The following is an 8166-nucleotide window of genomic DNA, read 5'->3' on the forward strand; positions in this document are numbered from 1 at the left end:
TATCCTATCATTCCTCTTGCCCTTCTTGGCCCACTGGGTCAATCACTTGGAATCTTTTCAAAGACAAGTGCATACAGGTTTCTTTTAGGAGCTCAATCCAAAAAGCAGGCATTTTTGTAATTTCTAAGATGAACAAGCATCTTAGACGAGATGGCTCTTCTAAACGTCAATTTTCAAGAAAAGTGACTCCTAACCATAGCCTACATCTTCATGTAATTTATTGTAGATATTGAAAATTAGACTTTTTATATGGGCATCTCTGAAAGACTGCAAGTATCACTCTAGATCTCTGACCCAAGCAGTGAGTGACCGGTGTATGTGTGTATATCAAGAGCGAGATGTGGGGGAAAAGCATAACTCCACATAATGGCTACTGATTGGAAACTGTGCCGTGACTGGATGGGCAGGGGTTTTCCAGCCTTGAATTCTAAGTAGAAGTGGATTTGTCTTTAATGCCTGTGAATGACAAGGAATACATAGATGCTAATGTGCATGACTAAACTCTCTTTCAAAAGCTGAGTATGACTGAGTGGCACTCATTCTTCATTTGTGGATAACTTATCTAGATGAAAAATCCTTTGAGACATGTATAACAAAATAAAAAATCAGAAATATGTAAATTGTTATGTCTTTGGTCAGTAATGGAAAACATTCATTTCCAGAACTGTAAAAAATTAGTCTTTGGCTATTTTGGAATTCACTCTGTGTCCTATTTCATTAAGCAGGAAATGCAAATGATCAAGGATCAGCCATAAGCTGTAGTCATTGACTTCTGATAGAATACTTTGAACCTATTTGTGCTCAGAGTTCTTTTAATTAACTACTTTTTCTACAGGATCAAAGAGAACTGGAGCCAAAACCCACTGAAAGCAGGAGATCAGATAAAGCTTAAACAAAAAATTATATTCTGTAGTTGGAAATCCCATTTTTATATTCACACGTGCTGTAGCACAGAAGTTATGATCCCCAAGTAGAGTTATGACCCCATGAAAGGTGTTCTGGAGACTTCCTGAAGTCCAATAGGGACTTTGCTGTTTTTACTGTTTCTAACACTACTGAAAACTGTGTTCAGCTGCTGTAAATATAGAGGGCATTATGAAATTATAATACAGATGAGTTTTTCATGAGAGAAAGTTGTGAGGTTTTGTTTTTTTTTCAGAGGTAAATTGTGTGTTTATATGGATCAAATATGTTGCACCAGATTAAGACGTCTGTCTGATGAAGATTTGGATTCTATTTCACATTCTTGTGATTTGATTCTAGTTTGTACACCACTAGTAAAGTCTCTCAAACCATGGCATACCAAAGATGTCTTTATATGTAGCCACTCTGAAATTCTTCATTCATAAAAGCAGTGCATGTGCTATAAGCTAAGCAGACTGATACAGAAAGGTCAAATTATCGTGTCCATCTTGAGGAAAATCGTTGACTCAGTTGTTAAAGCTCATACCTAAAATAGATGATCTCTATACTTCTACATTTTGTCTTATAGTCCTCACTATTGATAGGAGGAATTAAAATTCACCAATCTTCATGGATCTTCAATGCCTTTAACAACACTGTGCCATACTATGTAAGTATAATCACCTATTACTATGTGAGTAATATGGGAATACTCTGGCATAGCTGAGCCTTGCATAAAGGCATTTTCAGTTCGTAACCAAATATATAGCAAAGAAGAGTCCTCTTTAATTTCTAAAATTTCATAGTTGTGACTCATTCTTTCAAGTTCTAGTCTTTTGAGCAACAGGAGTGAAAAGTGGTATTTACTAGGCAAAATCTATATATTTCCTCTTGATTCGAAGAAATTTAGTGTATAACATGGGAAGAAATAATAAAAATCAGTCATTGCTCGCTCAAAAATCTCAATATTGGGTTTCTACAAATTTTCTGTTTATTTGTCTACCGATATAGCTCTATGACTAATTACCTAAGACTGGGAGAACAAGGCCAAGGAAAACAGCAGTGGTTCCCTGAGCAAATATGGTGCACAAATTCAATAATTCACAAAAAAATGATGGTCTGGTTTCTCAGCAGCTGTAAATGAGTAGAAATACCTCACATATACCTTCATTTATTATTCTGTTGTTTTCAGATCATGTAGCTATACAAGAAATTGGACTTTTTTCATTACTTTTGTTCATTGCTTTTGGAAACTGTTTAATTGGATAATGTTTGATTTTAATTAATACAAACACTAAGTCAATGAGGAGCTGAAAATTCTCTGAAGCACATTTGCAGAGCAATATCTAGATGGTCTAACTTTAAATGTCATATTGCCATTTTTTATTCTGCTATAACTAGACTCACAACAAAACTTTGTGTGCAAAAATAGAAATAAGAAGAGATGTTTTAGGGGGCAGGCAGATGATAGAAATCTGTGACTTGGCAGGTTACTTCTGGTCTACATTCCATGTGGAAAGTCTTTTGGATACAAACATCTTCCTCCTAATGCTCCATCCTGCAGTATTTTATCAGCATATTACCTCTAGCTTCTTTACAGGAACTGTATAGGCATAAGAAATACAAGGTTTAAAAAAAAAAGAAAATAATAATTAAAAAAAACAGTGCTTATATAGTACAAGTAAGCCTGATCAAAATATTTTCTCTCTATGCATTCTTGAAACAAAAATCAGATGTTGCACTCAGAAGCTATATATTTTGTAACATTTTGTACTTAACACACATTATAGACTTGGTGTTGGCTGAATTTTGACCCCCAATGACATGGGGGTTTGAACTTACAGAAAATCAACTCATCTGCCCTGGAGAGAGTCTTATGATTCAATTCAGAGAAAACACTTAGGCACATGCTCAACTTAAGCATTACATATGACTATTGAAGTCTATGAAACTAATCTGGTAACAAGCACTTAAGTGTTTTATTTATTTGGATAAGGAGCACAGAGAACATGAGCAGAAAGATAAAAGGAATAATTTTGGAGAGCTTCACTAGTATCTAGAGAATGATCCTCAAAAAACCCCCAGCATTTGCCTGCTGCAGAATCTGTGGTTTGGCCTCCTCAGCTGTGTGCAATGCCATATAAAAAATCCTGTATTATGACTCCTGTTATGAGCTGAAAGTAGCGTAGCTTCATAAGCTCAATGCTGTTCCCAGGCTTATATATTTCATTTTCCAATTCTGGTCTTCAGCAAGGGAGGAAATAGGATAACTGCTGACATAGACAGACTTTGGAGAAACCACTCAATCTATTTAACATATGTAGATATTTCACTGGTAACATTTAAATGGCCAAAAATTATCCCAAAGGCCATTTACAAGAAAACATTCAGCTGGCCATTCGATTTTGATAGATGTAATTTTTTTCTAAATGATCTTGACTTTCATTATAATAGAAACATATGTCGATAGTAGCAGTGTTAAGGGCCATGTGCCAACCTTCCTTTGTTGCTCCTGACTGAACACTGGAACCCTGGCTATGCTCAGGTTGTTTCCAGCTAGGACTACAAATGTTGATTTTGCTCTTCTACTCACTGAGCAATAGGCATGTCCAATTATACCTATCACTAACTAGAGTCTTTATGCACCTGTAATTTATTTCTTAATCAAGACAAAGCTACACATTGAAACTGAGATTAGAGAATAATTTTTCAGATGTGAACATATAAAATTAATTATTACTTTCCCATCTCTATCTACCTGTGATTTGCCCTTTCTTCTCTCTCTCTGTTGATTCATAGTGTTGCACCATCACTTTGCAAGGGTCTACCTCTAGATACATAGCATTACCAAGAGATAAACTTTTCTTAACATTCCTTCAGGAAGAATTTAGAGATACACATTTAGAAATTTAAATTTAACTTTAGCAATGTAATTCACAAAGGGTCTGTGTAGCAGAGTAATGTCTTCAGAGTTTTGGCATAACTCAATAGGACGCTTTCACCAACTTTTGCCTCTAAGCCTAGCAGGTCTAATGCTGGTGAAGTCAGTAGAGCACTTCAAAGAGTATCAGCTGGTGGTATGGGAGCCCCTGGGGAGTCACTCGCAGTTGCCTCCAAATAGTACCTTCGGAATCAAGTGGGTCTTAGACAGTGCCATTTGTTGAACTTGGAGTATGATACCCAGCAGCAGGAGTTTCAGGACTTGTGCCACAGCCCTAAGTGCACTAGCAGACCCTACGACCTCTTCCCCACTCCCGGCAGTTTAGCTGTCAGTCTTCAAGGCCTTCTCAGATATGGTACCACTGTGTAAACTTGGATCAGACTTTTGTGAAATGAGCTGTGTAAGAAACATCTGTAAGAAGACTCATCTGGGATCTTCACCCATGCAACACCTGCCATTGGCTCAGGAACTGTATTTAAGCTCAGGCTTGGTCCTTGCCTGGGCTATGCTGTAGATATGCCTGCACCTGGCCTTGCACTTTGCTGATCCTGACCTTGCCTTGCTGACTTGCCTTGTCTTGGCTGCGGACCTGCCTGATCTCTAAGGACTAGTCTATTGCTTCCAGAAATGTGCTGAAATTCTGAAAATAAAAAATAGCAGGTTTTTTCTTAAGAATATATTGATACTATTTGTAAAAATGAAAACCTCAAGAAAGATAAAAAAATAAACTTATATGGGAAAAGAATATTTTTTTTACATTTGCCTCCAGCTGGGATGGGAGAAATTGTTCTAACAGCTTATTAAGGCTTCAGTAATGTGAAATGAAGAGAGAGAGAATATTAGCTTTGTTTTGTCAAAGAGTTAACATTATATGCTACCCATACATCCTTCTCTAAAATAAAATAGGTAATAAATATATTTCCCTTGTGCTAGTGGAATTCCTGAGTGTAATGAGTGAATGAAAGGTGAAGGGAGGTATTTGGAAAGGAGGGTTCACTTTGATTTCTGGGTACCACATCAAGAATCTATCCATGTGTTCTTTACACTTTACTCTGGACAGACTGTCTGAACACTGAAATACACTACATGAGCATTTGAAAACAGCATGTAACAATCTGCTTGCTGGAGTTGCAAACTGGATGTTCTGCAGACTGCTGGAGGTTAGAAAACCCAAGCAAACAAACAAAATCCAAACATTTTTGCTAATGAACAACCCAAAATCTCAAACATTTGTTGTGCATTGCTCTCACTTTCCTACATTTCTTATTATCCTTTACTGATCTATATTTCATTTGCTTTTCCTGTACTTCAAATTTAGCCATCTTACAGCCTTTATATTTAATTTTATGGATTCCTAATGTTGGTCTTAAATTGGATCATACCCTTTACTTGACCAAATTTTGAAACTAAATCCAGACCAATGCTGGATTGACGTCAATATTCAGCCACTAACTTTCTAGGCTTATATTTAGATATAATTGTCTGTGTTTAACCAATGGCAATTTCAACTATTTCTGCCATTGTACACAAAACTGCCAACCTGAGCTGTGCATAAATAACTAATCAACTATGCAGAATGCACAGAGTGCAGTGTAGACATGTTCTCTTGATCCAATCTATGAAAAGAATGAGAGAGGGATTTTTTTCTTAAAAATAAATAGTATTTTCTCTCAAAATAGTATTATATGTCTTCTTATGTATATATCTAGACTTAACCTTTAAGGGAGAGAGAGATTTTGAAACTTCCTCTAAGGGCTATAGTAAAAGACCTTTAAAGAATTTTGTTTCTGTCATTCAACTCAGCTGTCTATACTCACACATCTGCCACAGGTTATGTCTCCGTAAAAGAGCTGGCAGAAAGGAGTATGTATGTGTGCCTCGGGACCTTTCCACTCTGGCATTGTAGCATAGAACGTTGATAAAGGTAGGATTGAATGAAGGTGTCTGACTTTGTGCTAGAGCGCCTGCAGCTCAGGCATGTATTTTTATCTGACGACTCTGCAATTAGGGTAGTGTCCTCCAGGATAGCTTTGGAACAGACATGGGCGGTAATTTCTTAAACTGTTGCAACAAGAGTCACTAGACCTCATCTTCCACATTATTAAATATTAATTATATACATATACACAGAGATATGCACACAAAGTTAATTCATCCTTTGTGTAATGCTGTATGTTTAAAAGACAAAGCAGCACTGTTGGTTTTCTGTTTCTAGTAAATCAAGATCTTTGTCCTTAGAGAGAGCTATTTTGTGTATTATATTAGAATCAAATATTGTTTATAGTCACACTTTTTATGTCACTCAGGTATATATCCATTTGCATGAAAGAATTTAGATTTGGATGTCATACTAATTATAATGCATACACAAAACTTTTGTGAATAAATCAGGCAGCTAGCCCCAAAAATGTGTCCACCTATGGCTAAGCAAGTATTGTTTATAGCAATACTTATTACTCTGTGTGTGCCTACCATAGGCACAGTTGCTTTCAAGGAAAAAAGTTCTGAATTTTGATGATATAAGTAGCAGCAAGACAGATTACTATGACCCTCTGATGCTTTTAGCTTTTTTATTTTTTCTTCACAACAATTCTTTTCAGAACAATTGAGTTCATTTAATTGTGTTTGTAAAATATTTTCATGTTACTATCCATACTGGATAATTTTGAAAGGAGTTAAATGATGTGAAAAAGTACTAAATGTTTTATAAACAAAAAAGAGGGGAAAGAAATTTTCTTCTTTTCCTGGTTTAATAAGAATTGTACCAAATAAAACAAAAAATTGATAGTAGCAGATTTGCTATTATTGCTGTCTTCTACATAGCACAGACATTACTGTACTGCTTTCTCACTGCTTTTGTCTGTTTGAAGAGCTGAGATAGAACAATTTACATTTTTCTTTTTTTTTTTTTTTAAAGAACAGCTTTGGTAGTTTCATCTGATATGATATTGCACAACATCAAACCCACTTTTTGATTGAACGCTCACTTCTCATTAATGAGTCATTCAATTTTTCTTTATTTTATATTTTTATTTGAACATTTTAAATTTTTTTTAAGTGTTCAAGTAAATGAGGGGCTGATAAAGCCGCTGACAGATAAGCAGGAGGAAGGCAAGACCCATTACTGGGTTTTGACAGCGCTGTTCCAGCTGCTTCCCACCCTGCAAGCCCTCTGGCTCTGCCAGTCCTGGGCCTCCCTTGTCACGGATGGAGTGCAGAGCAAGACTGCACTTCACTTGTAAAAGAGAAGCAACAATACACTTTATTGATATAAAACAGTGAGTTAGAGTTCAATGGTAAATGCGACAGTGATTTAACAAGATTCGATGGCAAGGTACACAAAGGGCTTTGATGGTGTTACTCTCACAAATAAATCATTGTTCCTGTACAACGCATGTGTTAACATCAACAGTTTGCCATTTGTTTTCATTTCGTTGGGCCCACACTCTGTGTTCTAATGGATAGAGTATAGCTCCATTGTGATTTAATCCTAATGCAATGATTTGGTATATGGTGTATACCAAAGCATTGTGAATTGTTAAGACAAAAGTTGTGGCCTCATTGTTGATGGGGTCATAAGTGAAATTAACCAAATACCACCAGGATTGGAATTCTTTCTCAAATTTAGTTACATTATCCCAAATTACCTTTAGAATTTCAGTGGGTAAGGTGCCCTCTTCACCTTCTCTTATAATTGCTGCTACCATAGATTGCATCCACAGTTGAGCCTGAATACAACTAAGAGAAACATTATTTTGGGCTGCACTGAGTGCATCCACAATCAATTGGTGGTCCCTTTCATTAATTCTTTCCCTGCTGTTCCTTGAACTTGGGGAACTTTATTATTAGTTTCATCTTTATGCCAGCTCCATTTGTTTTTGTCTTGGCATAGACTACCTCAGGAGAGGGTATTTCAAGGACCCAAAAGGGTACCGGTGGGCTTTTGCTATAGCTGCCTTGGAGACGGAAGAAATTAAACAGCTGTCCACCTTTCCTGGTCTCCTGGAGGACCCCTCTGTTGTGAGGTTGCTGAAGGTTGAAGACCAACAGGTACCAATCGCTACCGCCACGGTGCACTGGCGGCAATATCGCACCACCCTTTAACAGTCCTACATGGACAGTGCGAAAGTCTAATGGAGAGTGGAGACTAACAGTGGACTATCGTGGCCTGAATGAAGTCACGCCACTGCACTGAAGTCACGGAGTGCTGCTGTGCTGGACATGTTAGAACTTCAATACGAACTGGAGTCAGAGGCAGCCAAGTGGTATGCCACAATTGATATCGCTAATGCGTTTTTCTCAATCCCTTTGGCAGCAGAGTG

Source organism: Pygoscelis adeliae, unplaced genomic scaffold (assembly GCF_000699105.1).
Source record: "Pygoscelis adeliae isolate BGI_AS28 unplaced genomic scaffold, ASM69910v1 Scaffold175, whole genome shotgun sequence".
NCBI classification, from domain to species: domain Eukaryota; kingdom Metazoa; phylum Chordata; class Aves; order Sphenisciformes; family Spheniscidae; genus Pygoscelis; species Pygoscelis adeliae.